General features: G+C 39.1%; 1 pseudogene; it reads left to right on the plus strand.

Moving 5' to 3' along the window:
* LOC134370716 (transmembrane protein 132B-like) overlaps nt 1-26,204 on the plus strand; it is a 144,642-nt pseudogene that overhangs the window by 90,903 nt on the left and 27,535 nt on the right.

Here is a 26,204-nt window from a genome sequence, read left to right on the forward strand (position 1 = left end):
CAAGAAAGCCTGCCCATTTACAATAGCCACCAAAAAAATAAAATACTTAGGAATTGAGTTAACCAAGGAGGTGAAAAATCTCTATAATGAGAACTACAAACCACTGCTGAGAGAAATTAGAGAGGATACTAGAAGATGGAAAGATATTCCATGCTCTTGGATTGGAAGAATCAACATAGTGAAAATGTCCATACTACCCAAAGTGATATACAAATTCAATGCAATCCCCATCAAAATTCCAAAGACATTTTTCTCAGAAATGGAAAAAACTATTCAGACATTTATATGGAACAATAAAAGACCACGAATAGCCAAAGCAATGCTCAGCAAAAAAAATAAAGCTGGAGGCATAACACTACCTGACTTTAAGCTATACTACAAAGCTATAATAACCAAAACAGTATGGTACTGGCATAAAAACAGACACACTGACCAATGGAATAGAATAGAGAATCCAGAAATCAACCCACACACTTACTGCCATCTGATCTTTGACAAAGGCACCAAACCTATTCACTGGGGAAGGGACTGCCTCTTCAGCAAGTGGTGCTGGGATAACTGGATATCGATATGCAGGAGAATGAAACTAGATCCATACCTCTCACCGTATACTAAAATCAACTCAAAATGGATTAAGGATTTAAATATACACCCTGAGACAATAAAACTTCTTAAAGAAAACATAGGGGAAACACTTCAGGAAATAGGACTGGGCACAGACTTCATGAATACGACCCCAAAAGCACGGGCAACCAAAGGAAAAATAAACAAATGGGATTATATCAAACTAAAAAGCTTCTGCACAGCAAAAGAAACAATTAAAAGAGTTAAAAGACAACCAACAGAGTGGGAGAAAATATTTGCAAAATATACATCTGACAAAGGATTAATATCCAGAATATATAAGGAACTCAAACAACTTTACAAGAAGAAAACAAGCAACCCAATTAAAAAATGGGCAAAAGAGCTAAGTAGGCATTTCTCTAAGGAAGATATACAAATGGCTAACAGACATATGAAAAAATGCTCAACATCACTCAGCATCCGGGAAATGCAAATCAAAACCACATTGAGATACCATCTAACCCCAGTTAGGATGGCTAAAATCCAAAAGACTATGAACGATAAATGCTGGCGAGGCTGCGGAGAAAAAGGAACTCTCATTCATTGTTGGTGGGACTGCAAAATGGTGCAGCCTCTATGGAAAATGGTATGGAGGTTCCTTAAACAATTGCAAATAGATCTACCATACGACCCAGCCATCCCACTGTTGGGAATATACCCAGAGGAATGGAAATCATCAAGTCGAAGGTATACCTGTTCCCCAATGTTCATCGCAGCACTCTTTACAATAGCCAAGAGTTGGAACCAGCCCAAATGCCCATCATCAGATGAGTGGATACGGAAAATGTGGTACATCTACACAATGGAATACTACTCAGCTATAAAAACGAATGAAATACTGCCATTTGCAACAACATGGATGGACCTCGAGAGAATTATATTAAGTGAAACAAGTCAGGCACAGAAAGAGAAATACCACATGTTCTCACTTATTGGAGGGAGCTAAAAATTAATATATAAATTCACACACACACATACACACATACACACACAAACCGGGGGGCGGGGAGGAAGAAGATATAACAACCACAATTATTTGAAGTTGATACAACAAACAAACAGAAAGGACATTGTTGGGGGGGAGGGGGGGAAGGGAGAAGGGAGGGAGGTTTTGGTGATGGGGAGCATTAATCAGCTACAATGTATATCGACAAAATAAAATTTAAAAAAAAAATAAAAATAAAAAATAAAATAAAATAAAATAAATTAAATGTTGATGAGTACCAATGAAGTACCATTAATAATGATGGCATAAATCAATTGGAAATATAAAGACCACCTCAGTAATTTCATAGAGCATGAATGAAAGCAGGAGAGAGCAGCTCAGGAATGGTTCCAACGTGGCACATCAGTTGGCCAAGAGGAAAGCACCAACAAAAGCACAACCTAACTGTAGAGCTAGGGCTGGGTCTGGAGCTCACAGACCCCTTGAGCCCATTGTCCAGACTGGGTCACAAACCCTTCACACACAGATTTAGGAGCTAGGTAATAGGAAAAATGTCCTTGGAGCCCTGGTTGAAGGAATATTAAGCTTTATTCAGCACACACACACATCTAAGAGCTAGGCAGTCCAAAGAGAAAACTGAGCAGCTGCCAGAAAAGTAAACGTGCTGTATTTTTAGATACAAGCTCTGCCCACCAGCAGTTCAGAGCCACCGCTTCACACACACTGAAGAAGAACACACTAAAAATAGCAACAAGCTAAAAGATGCATGGGCCGGCATGTGCACTAACTCCACCCCCACACAACTTGTTTACAAAGAATGTGCTGGACCACCCCCAACCAGACCGGAGGCGAGGGTGCCTGACCAAACTACTATATTTTTTTCACACCCACAGTCTCTCATGGAAGGAAAGGATAAGAAGTTCCTCAAGAGTGGTGATCCAGACACCTTCATATGTTTCCTCATTAAAGGGAAGTTACCAGAACTCAATAATCCTGGTGACCTTACAGTGACCTCAAAGTGATCTCAAAGGGTTCTGGACTTGGAGACTGGCATGTATGCCCTGCTCAGTGTGGAGGTGAGGGGCCCTTTTTCTGTACAACATGCACATATGTGCATGTGTGTGTGCGTGTGTGTGAATACAAGGGTACTTCAAAAAGTTCATGGGAAAATTCATATTATATTTTAATTCTATTTTCCACAAACTTTTTGAAGTACCCTTGTACTGAAGGGCCAGACAATAAATGACTTAGTGGGAATCAATGGTGACCATCTGTCATTTGTTCTCAGATTTTGTTGGCATGGACACTTTCCATCTTAATAGAGTTTCATTGATGATTTTTCTGTTTTAAATATATTCTGCTAATTATAAACCATGGATAACATCATCTTATTTTGCAACTAGTCAATTTAAAAGTAGTAGGTACTACATCCTGAAATATCTAAACTAAAATGGTGGGAAATACATAAATTAAAAAGTCTTGAAATCCAGGTTTCTGGGAGCCATGTGTCTGCCTGGATTTTTCAGGATTTTATGACTGAAATGTCTAAATTATTGGTCTCAATAAATAACTTTAACCAAATGTTTATAAAGTCCTTTCCTTTCTCATGAGAACAGAATGCTCAGACTCCCCATGAGGGAAACACCAGCAAGCCTCATGAGAGGGCACTAGGCTGTGAAGTCCATAGTCACACAGAGGGAGGTTCGGATGTCAGATGAGGACCACGCGACCTGGAACAGTTGAGGATGGGGACCACTGTCTCCAGGGTTCAGTTGCACCGCCTTAGAGCGTGGGGGTCAAGAAGCAGCTGCCACACAAAAGAACTGAAATTTAAGCACACAGGTGTGCTGCATATGACAGAAAGCAAGAAGGAAAGACACACGAAGTTTCCCCCAGAAGAACAACACTTAGCAAATCCTAGAAAATGCCATGTCTACCATCATAAGAGAAAATTGACTTCCTGGATATTTTTTACGGTGCACACTGGCAAGGTTAAATCCTTAGAATGGAAGTGCCCTTAAAATATTTTAAGTGCCCTTAAAATCTGACCAGGAAGTTTGGGAAATAGAAAACATCAATGCAGGGAGAAAAATGAGTTTTTTGTTTTGTCCTTGTATCAGTCCATTTACTGATGCTTATAACAATATACCTGAAACTGGGTAATTTTATAAGAAAAAAAAATTTATTTCTCACATTTTGGAGGTTAGGATATCCAAGGAACACATCTGGTGAGGACCTTCTTGGTGGCATCACATGGCAAGAATGGCCTGACCAAGAGTCAGTTAACCTTCTCACTTTCCATTCTTATAAAACAATCAGAACCACATCCATTACTCCATGATTGGATCAATCCATTCATGAGGGCACACTCCTCACAATCTAATCACCTCTTAAAGGCCCCACCTTCCAAACACTATAGTAGGATTTCCCACACTCTTAGCACTGCTACTGTGGGGGTCAGGCTTCTAATACATGAACTTTTGGGAGGCAACTTTGACCCATAGCAGTCCTATTTCCACATTCAGAGAGTTAATATTTTAAATTAAGATTTTTATTAAGAGAATTGTAGACCCACATGTAATTTTAAGAAATAATACAGAGAGATTCCTCCTATATGCCCGTGTCTTCCCAATGATAACATTTTAAAACTATAGTATGTTATCTCAACCAAGATAATGATATTGAAATAATCCACAAATCTTATTCAGATTTCCCCCATTTTACTTGTACTCATTTAAATTTCATACAATTGCATCACCTTTGTAAGTTTGTGTATCCACCAACATAGTGAAGATACTGAAGAGTTCCAACATTAGAAGGATCCCTCCTCGTGCCGTTTCATAAGCACACGATCTTTATCCTCTCCTCTATTAACTACTGGAAACCACTAATCTCCTACATTTCTAAAATTTTGTCATTTTTGTGCTGTTATATACATAAAACCATACAGTATGTAACCTTTTGGTATTGGCCTTTTTTCACTCAGCATATTGCCTGCAATTTACATCTTTAACATGTTGAGTCTTCCAATTCATGAACAAAGCAAGTCTCTCCACTTATTTATGTATTTGATTTCTTTAATTAGTATTCACTGTTTTTCAACATACAGGTCTTGTGCATGTTTTGTTATTTTCATACATAAAGGCTTTGTGTTTTTCAGTGCAATTTTAAAAGATATTGTCTTTTTAATTTAGATTTCTAGCATGTTTATTGTTAGTACTTAAAAATGAAATTTATTTTCACATGTTAATCTTATATACTGTAGCCATGGTGTAACTCATTCATTTACTGGTGATAAAAGGATATTTTTGTTTTGTTTTAGATTACTTTATTTTATACATAAACAATCATGTATGTGAAAATACAGTATTCCTTACTCTTCAGTATGTATGGCTTTTATTTTTCCTGATCTAAGAAAAAAAGCATTCAGTATTTCATTATTAAGTATGATGCTAGCTGTAGGTTTTTAGTAGATACTTTTTATCAAGCTCGCATTGATTCCTCTGTGTTCCTAATTTGCCAAGGTGTGTGTATATATATATATATATATATGTGCATGTATGTATGTTTAATGGATGGATATTAGATTTTGTCAAATGCTTTTTCTATGTCCATAAATATGATTATATGACTTTTTTTTTTAGCATGTTACTATAGTGGATTACATTGATTGAATTTGAATGTCAAGCCCATTTTGTGTACCTGGAATAAATCTCTCTTGGTTACAGATTATAACATTTATGCATTCTTAGATTCGGTTTAATAATATTTTTTGGAGGATTTTTGCATTTAAGTTCAAGAGAAACATTGGTTTGTAGTTTTTTTGTTTGTTATTTTTGTTGCTATTTTTGTCTGCCTTTGATATCAGGGTAACACTGGCCTCATAAAATGAGTTGGAAAGTGTTAAATATTCTATTTTCTAGTAGAGACATAAAATTGGTGCCAGTTTATCTTGAAATGTTTAATAGAATTCTCTAGCGAAATTTTAAGGGCCAGAAATTTTTTTTTTCAGGAAGTTTGCAAATTTCGTTACTTTAATAGTTATAGGACTATTCAGATTGGTTGAGATTTGTTAGTTTTATAAGATTGAACCTGTTCGTATTTCTTTTATATATTTTTAGTGGCTGCAGAATTTGTAGTGGTATTTCCTATTTCATTCCTGTTATTAGTGATTTATATTATCTCTCTTTTTTGTCAGTCTCTTTTTTGTCAGAAGTTTATTAGTTTTTTAAAAATTAAGAAGAACCAGGTTTTGTCTCAATTGCTTTCTCTATTGTTTTCCTTTTTTTTTTTAAAATTTATAAAGAAAAAAGGTTTATTTGACTCATAATTCTGAGGCAGCTGCATCAGGAGTAGGCCTCAGGCTGCTTCCACTTATGGCAAAGGGCGAAAGGCCAGCAACATGTGCAAGAAGATCACATGGCAAGAGATAAGCAAGAAAGAGGGAAAGATGAGGTGCTCTGTTGTTTTCCTATTTTTAATTCCATTGATTTCTGTTCTGATTATTTTCTTACTTCTTGTTAGAAGGTGAACAAACTAATGCCATTTTGTGCCCTACCCGCCATGTTGACTCCTGCTTAACCTCATTTATTTATTTCACTGACCAGTTATATACATCAATCTTTGGGGAAGCTGTAAAAGAAACATAGGTTTTAGGGGGTGAATCATTTTCTACAGCAAGTGGCATCTGTGGCTTGAGTGCTAACATCACAAAACCCACTGCCTCGTGAATCTTAAGACACTTGGTCAATGATGTTATCACCTTATGTTTCTTAAGATGTTTCCTTGAAGTTATCTTTAGTAATAGGGGCATTTGCTATCTAAACTTTGTCTAAACACAGAGAGCTAGAGCTCTAATCTGCTGTTAACATCTGATTATTTGCTGTGTGTATCTTTCCTGTATGTAAGTCCCCTTGCTAATAAATATCTCTAATTACTCAGTGGACCTGCCCACTTCTAAATTTGGAGGTTATTATACTTTAACCTGCTCCCCTCACACTTCTGCTTGCTTTGGGTTTATTTTGATCTTCTTTTTCTAGTTCTTGAAGTAGAAAATTAGGTTACTGGTTTGAGACCTTTCCTTATTTCTGCTGTAAGTATTTAGTTCTATAAATTTCTCTCTCAGAACTGCAATATGTGAAGCCCATATATTTTGATTTGTTGTGTTTTCATTTTCATTCAATTCTTTGCATTTTTAAATTTTCATTAAGACTTTCTTTTTGACCCATGGATTATTACGTGTGTTATTTAATTCTCAAATATTTGGAAATTTCTCTGTTCTCTGATTCTAATTCTTTAAATTTGTAGTGGTTGTTTTTATGGACTGAAATATGGTCTATTTGGTGAATATCCCATGGGTACTTGAAAATAAAACAGCATATATCCTGCTTTTGGGTGGACGACAATATTTTTAACCTTTATGATTTTGAGTTTTAGACAGTCTGCCTTTGTGTATTTTGATCAGCATTCTTAACTCTTTTAGAAAAGCATCTAAATGAATGTTTAGAAATGCATCCCAATGTTGGGATGTTGCAACCACAGTAAAAGCTCTATCTGTCAGGGAAGGACTATTCAGTCCAACAGCAAAAATCACAGTGGAGTGTTACATGGGAACCTTACACAAAATTTGGACAACTGTTTTCTCCCAGTTAAATCATGCCAAAAATTGTTCTCAGTTCTACATTTCAGTCTTTGAGTTGACACAGCAAGTGGTTTATAAACTCAGCAACCATTTCTTCCTTTAAAAGTATACCTGTATAATGTAATACCTATCCCCTGTTCTATAAAGGAACAACTTTAAATAAATGGTAGAAAAGTTATATTGTAATACACATTGCAGATTTGTTCTTATGTAATATAGGAAATACACAGAAAGACTGGGACATGTATTCAGATAAGTATATTTTTAAATTAAAGCAAAGCTGAAACATTTAAATGTGCAGACATCTCACTCTATATATTCAAACTTGTGGGGACAAAAAGTTAAATGAAAATACCATGGAATGTGTTGTATAAGAACTCTGTCTTAAAATGGACTCATGTTGGGATTGTTGATGCGACCACCAGTAACATGGTGACCTTTCTCTGTGTGATTTTCAAATTTCCTTTGTCTTTTGCTGAAAATACTTCTGAAATAAAGCATTTTCTGGAATAAATACACCTTCTAATCATGGGTAGCTCATTATTTTTAACATAAAAATAACAATTTAAACATTCAAATTTTTCATTATTGTATCCTCACCATATCCCCTTTTGAATTTCAGCATCTGCATTATAGGGGAGAAAAAATAACACCATTTCCCCACCCATCACAGTAGTCATGCCTGACAACCTTATAACAAAAGGCAGACCGACAAGAGAAATGCGTAACAAATTTATTTAATCAAAGTTTTATGTGACACAGAAGGCTTCAGAAATGAAGACCCCAAAACACAGGGAAAACTGTGTATTTTTATACTTAGGTTCCATGAAGAATGGGCAGTCATGTAGAAGCATATTTAGATAAAAAGAGGGAATAATGTAATGGTAATATGTGGGGGAACGTAGCAAGAAAAGGGCTTTTTGTTCAGATTTTTTTTGTTTGTTTGTTTCTCTGTGTAACATTCATTTCCCTCTGGTATAGAGCAGAACACCCGTTACGTGAGGTTCTTATTACCTATTTTCATGGGAGGTAGGTCAGAGATTCCTTTGTGGCCAGCTCTCAAACAGAAAAATGGGGAAAGGTCTGTATATATGGAGAGAGTATTACAGAAACAGAGCTATTTATGCTTTTTTATTTCTTGAAGAGATTTTTTTGTATCTTCAATGCAAATTTTAAAGTAATACAAGCAAATCAAAAGAAATATGTTCTTTTTATAAACTATAAACAATTTTTAATTTTTAAAAACTTATTTCTCCTAGCAGGCTGGGGAAAATGCTTTTCCAGATGTCTTAGAAAAGAGGGCCCATGTTTTTCACGTCCCCATCCAGGGTCAAACCATCTGAAAACTCAGTGCTGAGATGCATGATGCAGTGAGTATTTGATAGCTTTTGACCTCTGTCTCCCTTTTGATCTTTACTCGTCAGTGGCTTAGTTATGTGTATGTATTTGGGGTCAAGGGCTTGGGGTGCTAAGGACCCAGACAGGCAGAGGCCTGGAGAAATAGCAAAGCACAAAACAATCTGTTGTTCTGTTTGGAAGGCTAAGGTAGATGTTTCAGCTGGAAGACTGAAAAAAAACTGGGCAGTGCATTGGCCAAGTCCCCAGGGGGCTCTCTCTATTGCCGTGTGTGCAATTCCTAAAATTGCCAGCATCATCTTTGGCATTTTGATCAATACCAGCCCTCGCTTTCAGGATGAATAGAGATGTACTGTTGGTAATAACTTGACATGTCATAGTAAATACCCATACCAAGCTTGGACTTTCTCCAGGCTCTGCAGACATTAGGTAACTGGGTATACACATAGGAGTTGGTTTTGTGAAATAGAGGCTACAGAGTAGCAGGCTTTCCTGCCTCTAAAATGTTGGCAGCAAATGAGCCAAAATTTTCTCCCAGGTGTACAAACCCATCTGCATCAGAATGATTTCTTAGAACTTTGGATAATTGTTTATCACTAGCAACCTCCTCTTTTTCTTTTTCCTTGGAATGTAGAACGACTGAGGCCCAGAACTCAGCAGGTCCTCCCCAGAACTCAACATGCATGTATACAGTTTGTTATATTCAGTTTTGAAAGGTTGAAATGAGGGATGAAAAAGAATGAATCTTTCAAATTTAGAGTTTTGTGTAAATGCAAACACTGCATTTAAAAATGTGCTTGGGGCCGGCCCGTGGCTCACTTGTGAGAGCGTGGTGCTGACAAAACCAAGTCAAGGGTTAAGATCCCCTTACCGGTCATCTTTAAAAAAATGAAAATAAAAACAAATAAATAAAATAAAAATGTGTTTGTGTCTTGAAATTCTTAGTACCTCTTGATTTATTTATGTTTTTAAAAAATAATTTATATGGATTATGCTGGGGCTTTTTTGTATTTCTTTTTCTTTTTTTAGATTTAAAAAGAATACAGAAAGTAAAGAAAACACTCTAACTGGCTGCAGTGTTTGTAAACATGTCTCTGACTTCAGATGAGAATGGCACTATCACATTCCAGGGGGGAAATAATGATCAAAGTCCTTTAGGGAAATTATCCTTCCAGTGGAAGAAAGCAATAAAGTTACCAATAGACAAAACTGAATGTATTATTCTGTTTCTGTTGCTTATAACAAAATACCTGGAACTGGGTAATTTGTAAGAAAACAAAATTTATTGCTTACAGTTTCAGAGGCTAAGTCCAAAGTCTAGGGAACACATCTGGTGAGGATTTTCTTTGGTGGTGGCTTTACAGCAACGCAGGGGTTTCACATGGTAGAAACTGGCAAAGCAGAGAGAGACTAACCTCCTCATTCACTCTCCTTTTAAAGCCCTCAGAAACATGCCCATAACCACCATTATTAATCCATTCACTACGGCATGGTCCGAGAATCTAATCACATTTTCAAGGCCCCACCTTTCAATTACCATAATAGGATTTCCCACCCTCAACAGTTACAGTGGGAATTCAAGCTTCAGTGAGTTTGGAAGGTGGCATCCAATCTACAGCACTAATAGTCATGCTGTACGAGACGCCTTCAAAGTGTTTTGGCTTCAACTGTTGTTTTGGGTCAGTTTTTCAGATGAAACTTTTTTTTATTTTAAGGTACTGTATTAAGTCTTTAGATACTGTAGAGGAATTTTTATTTATCTACACTACATTTTTATTTTTTATTTATCTACACTGCCCATTCAAATAAATCACCTTACAGAGACAGATTCTGCTTTAGAATTTGAGATCAGTGTGATGCTGGCTTTCCTACCTGTTTACAAAGGTTTTACTTTGTGGGGGATGATTTCAATCATTTTTAAACTGAAACAATTCCTTTAACTTTTTTTGGCCAAAGAGCATGTGTCAGTTTGGGGATTGATTCTCAATTTACTCATTTTATTTGTAAGGTTATAACTGAAATGAGCTGCTACTTTGTTGCTGTCGGTTTTGTTTCATTGTAACTAAACCGACTCACTGAAGCAAACAATAAAAGGGCAAGTAGAGACATTGCCCACGTGATGTAGTTACTTCACTTAGAGATGCTTCCTTGGAGAGTGTAACCCTCCCTTCCCCGCCCCGCCATCATAATCACTTTGAAAAGTATCTCCATCTCTTCCTTGTATATTCCCACATAGTACAAGAATTTTCTATTCCTGTAAACACTGTAGCTGACAAGGTTCACACATCTGGCATTGATAAGCACACGTGTCCAGGTACTCAGCACTCTTATTTTGCTATTCTGGTTGGTGCCAGTTTTTACTGAGCACCTCTATAAATGTATATCGCACCTCTAGAGTCTCAGTTGCTCTAGAGCAGTGAAATGTCCCACAGCCACCAGTTCACATGACAAGTTAGGATTGGTGTAAAATGGCACCATCAGTGTCTGTCATTGCAGGGACTCTAGAACAATCTGGGCTTTTTATCTATCTGACCACACAGGGTTGGCTTCAGAGTCATGTCTTTCTTTTTAGTGCCAGTGAGAGGCCTCACTGATGCTTTAGCCAACACTGTAGGGAAAGAGGAGGTTCTGTCCTACTCTGCATAATTTGGAGCCCTTCATCTCTAAGCCCTTGACCAAATGTAATGGAGGAATTTCCCTTAAGAGTTTTCTGAATAGTAGTCCTGTCCTGTGGAGCTGGGGATTTCTTACTAGAACAGAACTTGTTAACGTGCTGAAGAGTTCCCTCTGCTCCTGAGTGTTAATATTTCTTCCTGAGTGCTGATTGGGTGGAGGCTCCAGGCTTGTGCTAGCCACAAGGGATTTCCCTCTTCTCTGGTCAGATTGCTCATATACTTTATAGCTAAGTCATTGTCTCACATTATAAACCAGTTGTCTGAAGAATATCCTCAGTACCACCTGGGTTTTCTCAGGAAGCTGATGCCTATTTCCTATCTCCTGCCAACAGTTCTATGTTTCCCAGTGGGCAGCTGTGTCCTTTGACCATTGGTAAATCTCCACTAACAGGCTCCAGTGACTGCACATTCCCTCTGAGGACAGTCACATACTTGATCCAAACACTCAACTTGGGGAAAAAAAGTCAATAAAAGGAAAGCATAACCTTTTTTGCCATTTTAAAATTTGTTTATACTTGATAGATAATAATTGTACATAATTTATGGGGTACAGCTTGAAATTTCAATACATGTATACATTCTACAATGATCAGTATGTCAAATAGATATCTGCATTCCTCTATTTATTACACATTATTCACAATAGCCAAGAGATGGAATCAACCTAATTGTCCATCCATGGATGAAAGGATAAAGAAAATGTGATATATATTCACAATGCAATATTATAAACGAATGAAATGCCGTCACTTGCAGCAACATGAATAAACCTGGAGAACATTATGTTAACTTAAATAAGTCAGGAACAGAAAGGAGAGCATCATTTTTACAGACAACCACTGAGAGTTTGTCCAACAAGTCCCATGACAGCGTAGCAAGGTATTTTGGACTATGATAGCCTTTGACCTCTAACCAGGTGTCACAATCAGAGTGTCCCTGGTTGTTGAAGGTGATTTGGCAGGAGACACTATAAAGTAGCCCTGATTACCAGTCAGCTGCTGGGTGCCTGGCACTGTGCTGCACACCTGACCCAGATGTTTTGTTGTGCTCCGACCCTCAAAGTAAACCTCAAAACAGTATCACGGTTCAGGTATCATTTATGGGTTTTGCCTTGGAACATTAATGTTGCTCTTCAAATCTGCTCAGAACACTCTTCTTATAGGTCGCCCTGAACCCCTCTCTCACCCCTTTCCACTTCTGCTTTAGTGTCTCCTGCTCAAAGAAGCTTTCTCTGAGCCCTCTGTCTAATGTAACACCCACCTCCCTAAGTCTCCACATTTTATGCTGAGTTAATTTTCTCCACAGTGCTGTCACCAACTGACCTTACATTTGATATCTGTGTATTCATTGTTTTCCTCCCACTAGCCTGGGGTCAATGTGTTCATGGCTATTCACCATGCCTGGAAGAGGGCTTGGTGCATAGCAGGCCCTCTGACTTTTTTCTGAATGGATCCATATTGCCTGTATTTGCTACTTAAAGAAAGTCGATTGTCAGGTTTCCTTGAAGCAGAGACTGAGAATGGCACACGTGATTTACTGAGACATCAAATGAGGAGAACTGTATAAGGAATTTAAGGGACCTGGAGTAGAAGTGAGATAAAGATGTGGGCTCGGCTGAAGCCCAGCTATAGCCTGATTCCGCAGGGAGCTCCAGAGTATGAATGCCACCCGAGTGGCCTCACCTTAGGCAATGGTTGTGTTGGTCTACCATTGGCTTCAGGCCACTCCTGGTGTATGGTGTAATCTCCTGGGCACTTCTGTGCAAGGTGGCTGTGGTTAGCTGGGACACTTCTTGGTAGCTGGGCAGTACTGTGTCCGGACAGCAGCAGCATGGACACCAGCTGGGGAATGGGTGCACAGGCCCAGCAAAGGGATCTGAGGGGGGGGACACCAAGAGCATCCACAAGAGTGATTTTATGAGTAAACTTACGTTTTTAAGTATTTATTGAGTTACTATAGTATTAGGAATAGGGGAGTGGACACAGACTTTTAATGTAAGGTCTGGGATCCCTAGGGTATTACTTTGAGAAGTTTTAGAGTGTCCATTAATCTTCTGAAATTCAGTTGAGAAGTTCTCCTTGTTAGAAAGTATATCCATGCCATGAAAATTGATTACATTGTACAAAGAAGAAAATACTAATTATCCTGATTTGATCATCACATATTGCACTCAGGTATTGATATTCAATGTTGTACCCCACAGGTATGTATAATCAACTCTTTTCCAATAATAAACAAATAAATTTTTTTAAAAAGGAACTATATGCATGGCTTTCTGATGAGTAGCTTTCTAGCTTCCATTAGATTCTGAAAACGGTCCATTACCTTAAAAACATTAGCGTTAGAATATACTCAGTGATCTCTATGCCGAAGGCTTACCTGGTTATACAAAGTCTTCTATAAGCATTAGTTAAATATCCATTCATTAAGTAATCCAGGTAAGCCCATTCTGTCATGTGCTTGAAATCCATGGCACACATGCTGTGGATCCTTGGGGCCAAGTCTGGGTATCAGGACATCCTTTAACTTCATACACTATTCTGGCTGTTTCATCCTGCCACATGTTTGGGGATATTTTGAGCCCTGTCTAAACATCTGAAGAAGCGAAATAATTCAGCATATATTCATTAAATTATCACAATCAAAGCTTCCAGACACTGCCTTAATTTAATTCTTCCTGGTATGTTAGATCCTATTTTCTTCCTCATTTTGCAGTTGAGGAAATTGAGGCTTAGACACCAAAATGAAATGACAGAGGCCATGCCAGTGGCAATGATAGAACTAGGATTTGAGCCCAGGCACCTAAATTCCATGCAGTCCCCTCTCCTAAACCCTGTGTGTACTGTGACATCCCCCAATTTTAGGAAAATCTATATAGCACAAATTGTAGTAGACAGTGTAGGTAACACATGTCAATGAGTCTCACCTTACAAACCATTTCACCATGGCATTCCTTTATGAAGATTTGATAGTACAAAGATAATTTCTTAAAGGCCAGGGAGAAGAGACACTTTAAGCTGATTTGTCAGGTGCCTCCACCAACTGAAAGCCAAGGAAAAAATGAAAGTATAGCAACTTGAAAGTCACAGTGATATCTGCCCGAAAATGAAGTCCATTTTGGCAATTTCCCCAACTCTGCTTTGAAGCGCACCTGTGCTCCATGAAGTAACTCATACCTCTGTGTTTTGGGTCCTGGTTTAGTCTTGGACAAACTGAAGACCCTTCATCCCTTCCTCCGACCGTACCCCCTGTCATATCGCTGGGTACCTCCTCTAAGTCAGTTCCTTATGGAAAACAACTTGTTCAAATAGACCTGTAGCAATAAATGAAGAAACCAATGCCAGTCCTACCATTAATCAAAACACATGCAAAATAAACCAGGCAAATGTTTACCTTGAAACAAGGATAGTCTCAATCAATTACACAGCAATTTCTGAGAAAGGGAATGTAGTCATTACCTGCAGAAAACCGGCGCATGAGCAGACTTCGGAAAGGTGCAGACTCATTAATTTTACATATTGAATGCACTCCTTCAATGCTGGGCAAACCACAGAATGAATTTTACTCCCTCATATTAAATTTAATGTCACAATTCTTGTAAAAATTAGATTATGTAATACTTTTTCTTCTGCCTTAGGGTGATTTTGTATGTAAACGAAGATAAATATTACAGCAGGCTCATTCATGTCTTTATGAACAGACTGGTTTTAATCGTGCTGGGCTCACCTGCATTCATAGACTTAGCAACCACTTTCCCTTAATTTACAAAATGTAATCATTACCTTCCTTACATTTCTGTGGCAGCTTTGCTTATGAGCTTGATGGCCATAGTGTTTCCTACACATCCTCCTCTCTGCCTCAGGGATTCATAGAGTGCCTTCCATTTAGAAGCATCAAGATGATGACGATGATGATCATAATATGGTTTGAGGGTAGCTTCTGTGGTGAACTGAATTATTTCCTGTCTTCCACCTGTCAGCCTGTATATCCTGCCCCATGGACTTTGGATCTGGTCATTCCTGTTGACCAATGGAATGAGGGTCTAAGTGACTGTGGGTCAATTACAAGTAGGAGCTCTAGGGGCACATGGGGGTTTCTACCTTCCATCTGCTGAGTGTCTTACACCATGAAAACAGTAGACTCCAGACAGTGACTGCTCATTCAGCTTGGATTCTAGAAAGGAAAATTTCATAGAGCTGAGCCAAGACCAGGAGACCTATAGCCTCAAGTAAAATGAGCAATAAATTAACAGTTTCTTGAAAGCCACTGAGATCTGGAAGTTGTTTTTTCTATAGTAAGGGCTGACTGATCTGATCACTTGTAATAATGCAGGACTCACCATGAACTACCTGTTCTAAGCATTTTATAGGATTGCCCTGATTTAATACTAATAACTACATGTTGTTTAAACAATTAGAATCTACATCTTACAAATGGAGAAACTGAGGCATAGATAGACCATATACTTGGTCCAAGGTCATCAGCTGGCATGTGGCAGTACCAAGCATTGAACCCAGGCACCATAAACTGGATGGGAAAGACTGACTTTTACAATGGAGGATGTAATTCTCACATCAGTCACATCAGGGGGACAGAGGTTCCCTAAATGTTGCTGAAGAGGAAACAGGTACAGTGAATAGTTAAGTCATCAACTTTAATATCAGACAGTGATGTTACTATGGTCTCCTTTCTCTTCTTTGTCTCCTTCTTAGTCTACTCTCAGTGAAGCAGGAATGCATCTGTTAAGACCTGAGTCAGATTATGTCTGCTCTTAACACTCCATAGCTCCCATTCATTCAGAATAAAAGCCGAAGTCCTCACTGTGACCCACAAGGATTTTCATGATCTTTCCTCTTTGCCTCTCTGCCCTCACTTTCTCTTCCTCACCTGGTCTGATCCAGCCACTAACCTCCAAGAGTTCCTCAAACACCAGACTCTTTCCTTCCTAAAGGGCTTTGCACTTCTTGGTTCTTCTGCTTTCAACATGATATCTTCGAGTAATTGCACGGCCCCTCCTTCACCTCCTGGAGGTAGTGCATGGCTCCTCTCTCTCCTCCTGGAGGCAGTGTATGGCTACCTTCTACACCATCTGGAGGTCATTGCTCTCCTGACCACACTAACATTCCTCGCACCCCTAGCACTTCTCATTTCTCTTTCTGGGTATTCATTTCAACAGAGCACTCGATGTCTCACATACCATTCTGTTTACAGCTTACATGTTTACAGACTTCACCCTTCCAAAGCATTGGGCTCATGAGGGTAGGTGCCTTTGCCTTTCTCAGTCACTGTTAGTCCCCAGCACCTCGACACACCTGGCACAGATGGAACTCAGTCATATTGTTGCATGTATTGACTGGATATGACAACCAATATGCCCAGACTCCTGGCTCATTTCTCTTTCTATTCTGAATGGTAAATGGTCAACAATAGCTTTTGAGCTGAGGGTAAAATCTGTGCACAGAAAACACCAGTGGATTGCTACCACATGGTCAGTGTACTTACAGGGTGTTATTTATCAACCACTTCTCCCTACCAGTCATTGTTCTGAACATCAATGATTTGCAAACTTCATCAGTATTTTTGCCAACCACCCACAAGCCAGGTTTATCATGATTATTTATAAATGGGGAAATGGAATTTTAAAGAGGTGAAGCCCCTGGTGTAAAGCCACATAGTGGTGCAGCCATGTGGGGAGTTGATTGACACTATATAACTGTAGGTCAACACCTGTACAGAGAGATGCCCCTGCTAGTGATTATAACCATTATTTTCACCTCAACCAACCTCATTTATGGAGGGACATCTCTGAGCTGAGCTGGGACCTGGGAGGCAGAAGGTCCTTCTGGAATTTGCTGTAAGCCACATATGTGAGAAAGGAAAATAACGGAACTGGGAGCTTCTAAACATGCAAACCCTGGGCTTGTGTGAACTCTCGATTGAGAAATAAAATTGTTCTGTTTTATTGAAAATCCAAACAACAAATAGTTCAAGTGGAAAGAATAACCCAAGACCTTGCCTTCATAGTAAAACATAATTTGTTTCCCTTAGAAAAGATTGATTTTTCATCAGAAATAGAAGAAATAAAATAGAAGAAAATTGACAAATTATATAAAGGTGGCTTTAAAGCTTTCTGCAACTTCAAACAATGCACAATTTGGTGAGATTACTGCTGTAGTATATCAAAGTTTGGGCCAAAATGGGTATGCCTCACGAACAGCTTGTTTTGGTTCCACAGTGAAGCATGGACCCTGAGCTGACATCAGTGAGGATGGTGTTTATAATTGTGATCTGGAGGCAGGATGACAGAAGAAGGCAACAGACAGAAAACAAAATAAAAATTTCTTTTTCTGAAAATGCTATTAGGAAACTGTTGTTCCCCTGCCTCACACCCCTAGCTTCTCATGGAGGCTGTGTTTTTTGGGGGGTGTAGAGATATTCACTGACTCCAGTGGCCTATTAGAGAAAATTCTTTTGTGCAAGGTAATAGAAATGCCCAGGAAGGTGTAAACCACTGCTTCAGCGTCATCTGCAGAGGAAGGTCTGGGCAGAGAAAGGGAGACCAGATAATCCTTTCAGCAGGTGATTTGGGTTAATGTAGTATATTTTTTATTTATTCTTTCTTGCAACAAATTTTTAAAAAATAAATGTTCTGTATATTAGAGTTTTATAACGATGTTATGGGACACTATAGATAATAAAATGGTTTCTATAATGAAGCTGATTAACATAGCTATCTTACAGAGTTAATTTTCATAACAAGAAAAGCTGAAATATACTTATTTAACAAAAATCCTTAACATAATACAATTTTATTAACCCAGTACTCTGTTGGTGAGAAGGCAGATCGGTACGACAAATAGTTTTTGAGCATCAATCATGTGACAGTCATTATTTTAGGCATTGGGAATATGATGTTAAAATAACACGCAAGATTCCTGCTTCCAAGAAGCTTATATTCCTGTGTTTGTGTTGGGGAGAGAGAGAAGGAGAACATACCATGAAAAAATTAAGAAGAAAAATATGCATTAGGTCAGGTAGGGTAAAGTATCATGAGGAAAATAACATGGGAGAGGGACATACAGAGTGCCTATTAGTGCCCACTGTATTTGAAAAAGATAATAGGCAAAGGTTTCGATGATAAGCCGACATTTAAACTTGATCCTAAAAAACTACGTGGATACGCCATGTGGGAGGGCAATGTTCTGGAGACAGCCTGATGACAAAGGCCCTAATTAGGAAGGGTGCCTTACATGTTTGAAGGACAGCAATAAGGACACCACTACACCAAAGGGAGGGTGGTGGGTGAGGAGGTCAAGAGCGCTGAGTAAAGGGCTCACATCATGCAGGGTGTAGTAGCCTGGTGGCTTGGGCCATGCTGGAAGGGGCAGGAATAGCATGTGGTTGTGAGTTCTGCCTGACCACCTTGAAGTTTCCCTCCTGACAGCATCTGGCACATTTGTTCCTAACTCATTGGCCAGGACATGTCAATGACTTTGCTTAGAGACGAGATGACTAGAATTATCATCCTACTGTGGGCCCAGGAAGGGGGAAATCCAGAAGTGTTTGGTGAGGTGCCGTACTAGCTTTCATCTTAGGGATGCATACAGAAATGTTTTTTTACTGTTGGGTGTAAACAATTGATAACATGTGGAAGACACTATCCTAGAGAAATAATATAGTTGGCCCTCCATATCCACGGGTTCCACATTCATGGATTCGACCAACCACAGACCAAAAATACTCAAAATAAAAATAAATAAATAAATAAAAAATAGCAGTATAACAATAACAATAATAGAAATAAAATATGTAGGACACCAACTATTTACATGGCTTTTACATTGCATTAGGTATTAGAAGTAATCTATAGATGATTTAAAATATACAGAAGGATGTGCATAAGTTACGTGCAAATACTATGCCATTTTATATAAGGGCCTTGGGCAGCCATGGATTTTGGCATCTTCAGGGTGTCCTGGAACCAATCCCCCACTTATACCAAGGAAGGACAGTAGAGGAATTCCAGCTAGAGAATTTTGCAGTCAGGTAGTAATATCTGGCATTCATGCAATGATTAGTGTTAAATTTGAGGCATTTCAAAGGGACCTTTAACCTATTGCCTGCATTGGCAGCAAAGAGGGCGAACTTCTCAAAGCAACGCCAAGATTAAAAATGCATTCCAAGCAATTGAGGTCCCTCCTCACCTTGTCAGGTTACTCATTTATTACCCACATTGTCCATTTCTCAGGCAGTGAGCAGGCAAGAATATTTAATCTATTCTTTCCTCTTTTTTCCTTGTCCCACTCATTTGATGTTCAGGCTCAGAAATAAAATGAGTAGCCTTTTATGGTATAGAGAACTAATAATAGTAGATTCTTTACAGATGCAACTATATTTTGATTGATGCCTAATAAATATAACACACTAGATGATAATGACTTTAGTGTTTTAATTAGCATGCTCCATTTAATGACAATTAAGCTTTGGTGGTTCAGAAATCAATATACTTTCATTTTATTTGGTAAATACTCATCAAGTTGCAATGATATATGGTAATTAATTAGAGCTCAGAGAAAAATGAGATTCTCTTTGCTACCTGTGGATTAAGCTTGTGTCATTCCTGTGGCCAACTCAGGGAATTCAGTCTGCCACATCATGCCTCTCATGGCAACTACGTTGAAATTCAGATTGAGTAAAAGCAACTTCCCTTGGCTCAGCCTAATACTAGACATGGAATATTAGATTACCAGTGAGATTGAATTATGAACAAATAACAGAATGTGGTTCAGGACTCTTAGCCATACAAAGCTATACTGTGATTTAATGGAAAATACACATTTCTCCTCATGGGCAGAGTCTGAATCATGAACTTCTTTGTGTGTGTGTACATGTGTGCAACTGTGCACACACATTTGCCAAGTCCTGCAGTATTTGTACTATGAGTATTTTAATACTCATCTCAATCCTATAAAATGGGGTTTTTCATTATCTACACTTTAGATATTGAGGGAACCAAGATTTAGAAGGGAAACTTTGCTTGTCCAAGTTCAATCAGGGAAGGGATGATCTGAAATTCAAACTTAGTTCTGTGAAATACCCAGACATCCTGACATTTTTTAAAGGGCACAGGACTTTTTGGAACCTCTAAAGCAAAAGTTGCTCTCTGGAACTGTAAAAGGAGGTACGTATTCTTTTTCACCCTCCCTTTATATCAGACCCAGGTCTGTGACAGAGTTACTCTGGCCTGAGAAGCCTTCAAGCTCTATCTCATGCTGGTTCCTTAATCCAGCTCTTTATTTATATTATCTTCTGCTCACTCCTCCTTGGGAATTAAAAGTGACAATAGGGCAGGGGGGGTGGAGGTGATTCCAGGATTTCCAAGCCCAGGGTGATTGTCATTACATGGGTGTTTTTAGAACCAGTGCTGGGTGGGCCCAAATGCCCCTATCACACTCTGTTCCTCAGCAGAGAAGTAGAAAATGCAATGAGCTAAAAATAAATTTAAAACTATAAAATCAAATATCTAAAATTAAATATTTGGTAAATGGACGTTATAGAAGAATGGAGATGAAAGAATGAAAGTCATCAAATAGAAAGAAAAGTCTATGTGAACTACATAGAAGAACAAAAAAATAAAAATAAAAAGAGCCTCAGGGACATATGGAGGCAACATCAAAAGGTCTTTAATGTGTATAATTGGAGTCATGAAAGGACTAGAGATAGAAACTGAGTCAGAAAAAATACTTCAAAAACTAATGGCCAAGAACTTCCTGTATTTGCTGAAAGAAATGAATTCATAGATTCCAAAGTAGGATAAATTTGAAGAAAACTTCACCTTACCAGATCATATTGACATTGCTGAATAGTAAAGAGAAAGAAGAGAATCTAAGAAGCAGCCAGAGGAAATGGTGAATCAGATACAGGAAAGCATTTGAATTACGGCAGATTTCTCATCAGAAACCACGATGGCCAGAAGACAGTGGAAAAACAGTGTTAAAGGGATAAAAGAGAGGGAAAACAAAACAAAATAAAAATAGATAAGCAAATAAGAAACCTGTCAACTCAGAATTCTACTCCCAGTGAAAATGTCATTCAGGAATGAAGAAGAAATGTCACTTTCATATAAGGGAAAACTAAGAAGTTGTCACCAACAAAGCAGTACACTGTGAAAAATGTGGTTAGAAGTTTTAAGTGGTGTGATGATAAGTCTCGTCAATATATCTCTATTTCCGGACATGTAACCTAGCTTGAAGGAATGAAAAAGAATCCATAAGGCTAAATTTAGTCCTTCACAAATGTGTAATCTGTGCCCAAATCCTGCTCACACACAACCTGAAGTAATAAATCAGTGCAAACATTTGGGTTCTGTTTTCTGTTTGGAGTGGAGAGTCAATGAGAAGATATGTGAATTGACAGTGGGAAACTGGATAGCAACAAGAACAAAACAACAGCAGATGTTTTGAGCATATACCGTGTGCTGAACACTCAGATAAGTACTGCGAGCTTGTGTGTACTTCTTACAATGCCCCTTTCGAAAGTGCTGTTATTGGCTCTCTATTACAGATGAGACTGACTAGCACGACACCACATTGCAAAGAAAGTGGGGGATTAGGACTCCAAACCAGGTCTAGCCTGGTTGTACAATTTGTACATGAGGTAACAGAAAAAAAAAAAAAAAAAAAAAAAACCCACAAGGCATCTGAAAGGGACAAATTTCAGTTTGGCCAGGTGCAGAGCCCAAAACTAAAAGGCAATTATTCAGAGCAGTAGTTGATAAACTGTAGCCTATGACCAAATCCAGTTGGCTACCTGAATTTTTGTAAGTAAAAATATATTGGACCTTAGTGACTCCCATTCGTTCAGGGTTGCTTACATTCTACAGCTGCAGCAGATACAGCATGGCCCACAAAGTCTAAAAACTTACTTTCTGGACCTTTACAGAAAACATTGGTGGAGCCCTAACTTACAGGAAACTGAGGTAATTCATAACAAAACTGATATCTGTGAGAACCTCTCCTTCCTTTCTCATACAGATTTTCCCAAGGCATCTGTGTTTTGTGGAACAACTTAAAACTGTGAAGTATTGTATTTTTTCTATTTTTAGTGTAAGAAACTTATGTACAGAGAATCAGAATGAGTGACTGAAAGTACAGGGATAATTATTGCTAGCAGGACACTCCAGGCTTCCTTTATCCCAGGCTCCTAGCTGTCAATGTCATTGACAAAACTGCACACTTGCTAGAAGACTCACAACACAGTACTGAAGACCAGGACTCTTTGTGTGTTCTTATGATTCTAACATGACTAACACGGAAAATATCTGTGGCTGAACATGGCATTGTGTGCATACCTATGTTTGATTGGTTCTTATTAATTCCATTCATAAATCATGAATTAAAGTGGAAGCAAAAGCACATATTGGGGAATAACGAATCACCAATTTACCCCTAGGTGATTAAAATCTCATCCATTCCCAAGGAGGCTCCTTCCTCTCTCCCTTTACATGCATCTTTCTTTCTGATCCCCAATTGTTAAACATCAAAGAAAACCAAAAGAAATCTCTGTTCTTGAAAGGCAGGTGCCTTGCTGTGAGGAAGCCACTGGGGAGACCCATGAGAAGATGGACTGAGGTTCCCGGCCAATGGCCTGGCTGAACTCCCAGGAATAGCAAGCACTACCTTGCCATCTTGGATGTAGAACAATCGGGCCATCCCATCTGACCCTATATGGAACTGAGGTGCTGCAATTGTTAATGCTTGATACAGGATAGTCACAACCCCCTCCACCCTCCACACATACGTCTTGATTGCCATTCAGCTGGATCAATAATGTTTGCTTATCCTTTGTTTTCAGAGAGATTAAAAAAAAAAAAAAATCACTGTTGCTGCAAAACAGTTTCCGGTCAAAAAATGAACAAATTGTGAACATGTTTGCATCTGTAAGACAGACGAAGGATTTCAGACACCATGACTACCTGGCTAATGAGCTTGGTTTTAGACAGGAGGTTTTGATACATTATAGACTAGAAAAACTCCAGTGTGGATGTGACAACTATATTGGAGGAGAATAATAACTTTAAATATTTTCTAAGAAAATATGGCCCCAGGAATTTGTGTTTCTGTTTGTTTATTGGTGGAAAAGGCAAAATGTCAGCTTTGTGGAGATACAATTTAAATGCAATAAAGTGCACAGCTTGAGTGTACAGTTTGATGAGTTTTGACAAATGTGCGTGCTGTGGTTTGAATGTCCTCCAAGTTTGTGTTGGAACTTAACTCCCAATACGGTGGTGGAACATGGGGCCTTAAAGAGGTGATTGGATGGTAAGGACAGTGCCCTGGTGAATGGTTTGATCCATTCATGGAGTAATGGGTTGATGGCTTAATGGGTGGACATGGGTTTGGTTCTGATGGCTTTATAAGGTGAGTAAGCGAGAAGTTTAATTTGCTTGCTCAGTCCATTCTGGTCATGTGATACCTTGATTGCCACAGGACCCTGGAGAGAGTTCTCACCCCAAAGAAGGACTTCACCAGATGCGCCCCCTGCACCATGGGCCTCCCAGCCTCCAGAACTGTAAGAAAAAAATAATTTTTCTTCATGCATTACCCAGTTGCAGGTATTCTATTATAAGCAACAGAAAACAGATTAATACAGTGTGCATCTGTGTGACTATAGTTCCCATCAAAATATAGAGCATTTCTGTCACCTCAGCTAGTTCTCTCTTGGACCTTTGCAGTGACCCAGCCCCTCCTCATCCCACAGGCAATGATCAGATTCTCTCACTATCATTACAGATTGATTTTGCCAGTCCTATAACTTCATGTTATTGATGTCATACCCTATGTAACCTTTTGCATCTGGCTTCACTCAAGGAACATAATGCTTTTGTGGTCCAGCTGTGTTGTAGAATACATTCATGAACTGTTGCTTTCTTACTGATGAATTCCACGCACATATCTCTGTGTGTTTATTATGGGTTGGGCTGTTTCCAGTTGTTTTATGTTTGTTTGTTTTAATATTATGAATAAAATTTTTAAGAACTTTTAAAAAAATGGAAGAGAATAAATCATCCGTCAAGAGTCAATTCCTCTAGGGCATTTCTATAGTCATCAGTAGGATCCATTTTGATACAGTCAAATGCTATGTCTTGCACTACAGAGCTGGGGCTAGGACCACTGTGTGCCGAACCGCTTTTGCCCATCTGGAATTTCCTACTGAGTACCTTGGTTAATCCTCCTGATGCTGCTGTGAGGCATACAGTCGCCCCCATGAAAACAGATGCACTAGTTTCCTGATGTAGATAGAATAGGGTTCCAGCATCTTGTCTGGGGCAGGGCCTACCTTTCCCAGTCCTGCCTGCAGTCTCTCCAGACCCGGCATAGGGCATTTTTCTCCCCCTTAAGAACACTCTCTGATTCCTTCAGCACCAACCATTCCAGAAGAGCCTTCTGCATATGTGGTTTTAATTTCCTCACCTCTCATTCATGTTCACTCCAGAGCAGCTTGGCTTCTGGCCCAGCCAGTCAAGAATATAGTTGCAATAACTTCACCATGGACCTCCATGTTGCACAGATACATGGGGATCTGATTTGCCCCCTCTGTAGCACTCAGGGAAGATGTCTGCTATCTCCTTTAGGAAAGCTCTGCTTGCCTCTTCTGTGTACTTAACCACAGCCTTCTTTGAAAGCTCCTACTCTACTGCACAGCATAGAAATACCATGTAATCCCAAGGCTTGACTACAGGCCATTTCTTTCCTCATTCTTATTTTTTACAAAGCTAAGTGCTGGAACTAGAAAAGCCGAGTCTGTGTCCTGCTTTGATCACTGAGAGTTGTGTGACTTTGTGCAAGTTACTTTCCCTATGCCGTGGTGTCCTCATCTGTTAAATGCTGATAAGGATAGTACTAAACTCAAAGAGTCATTGAAGAAAACAGAGTTCCTAGAGTTAGAGACTTTGACCAGGGTCTGGAATATGGTAGCTGTCCAATACATATTAGTCATTAACCCCATTCCTTTGATTATTTAAATAGATCTGGGGACAGAAGATGTCAGAGGGGCCCCTGAAGTAGAATATGGGGACAAGCATCATGTCCGAAGGATAAAGAGAGGGTGGCATGGCTGGAGGGAATGAGACAGAGGTGCTAGGAGATGAAGCCAGGTAGCCACATAAGCCAGCACATCCAGGGCCACGCAGGACAGGACAAGATGAGGAGCTGACATTTCTTTTAGGTCCACTGGGAACTCATTGGTGGGTTTGTGTTAGGAAAATAGCGTGACCTTATTGAGGTTTTAAAATTATCACTTTAGATGCCATGTGGTCTGTGTGTAGGGGAGCTCATTTGGAGGCATGTGGCCAGTTTGGAAGCTCTCCAGTTATCCAGTGAAGGATGATGGTGAATCAGGCCACAGGTTGACAGTGCGGATATAGAGAAGTAGACAGAATCGGGGTGCATGTTAACAGTTCAGAAAAGAGCCATATCCATGGCACAAGCATTTACAGAAGGCACAAACACCGGCTCAGGCACTGTGGGGTGGGGAGTGTGGCTTCCCTGGGGCCAAGAAGGAACACAGGCTTAGGGTTTACCAGTGTGAATGCAAGCATCAGACAGTTAAGCTTCCCCAAAAGCTGACACTGAACTTGACTGTTTTATGTTCTCACCGTGATGCCTTATCCTGTGTGTGTGTGTGTGTGTGTGTGTGTGTGTATGTGTGTGTGTGTGTGTGTGTGTGTGTGTGTGTGTGTGTGTGTGTGTGAAATTCTACAAATAAACACTGGATGGCCAAAGCAAAGTGAGAAAACTGTCATTTAGAATCAAGCAAAACACTGTTGTTGGTTGTATAAACTGGCACATCCATTTGGAAGTCACTTGAGCAGTTCCTATAGAAATGCTCAGTGTGCGGGCACTTGGAACCAGCAGTTCCACTCTGAGGGACTCAAACTAAATGAACACAATAACCAGAACAA

Source organism: Cynocephalus volans, chromosome 2, assembly GCF_027409185.1.
Source record: "Cynocephalus volans isolate mCynVol1 chromosome 2, mCynVol1.pri, whole genome shotgun sequence".
Lineage (NCBI taxonomy): Eukaryota > Metazoa > Chordata > Mammalia > Dermoptera > Cynocephalidae > Cynocephalus > Cynocephalus volans.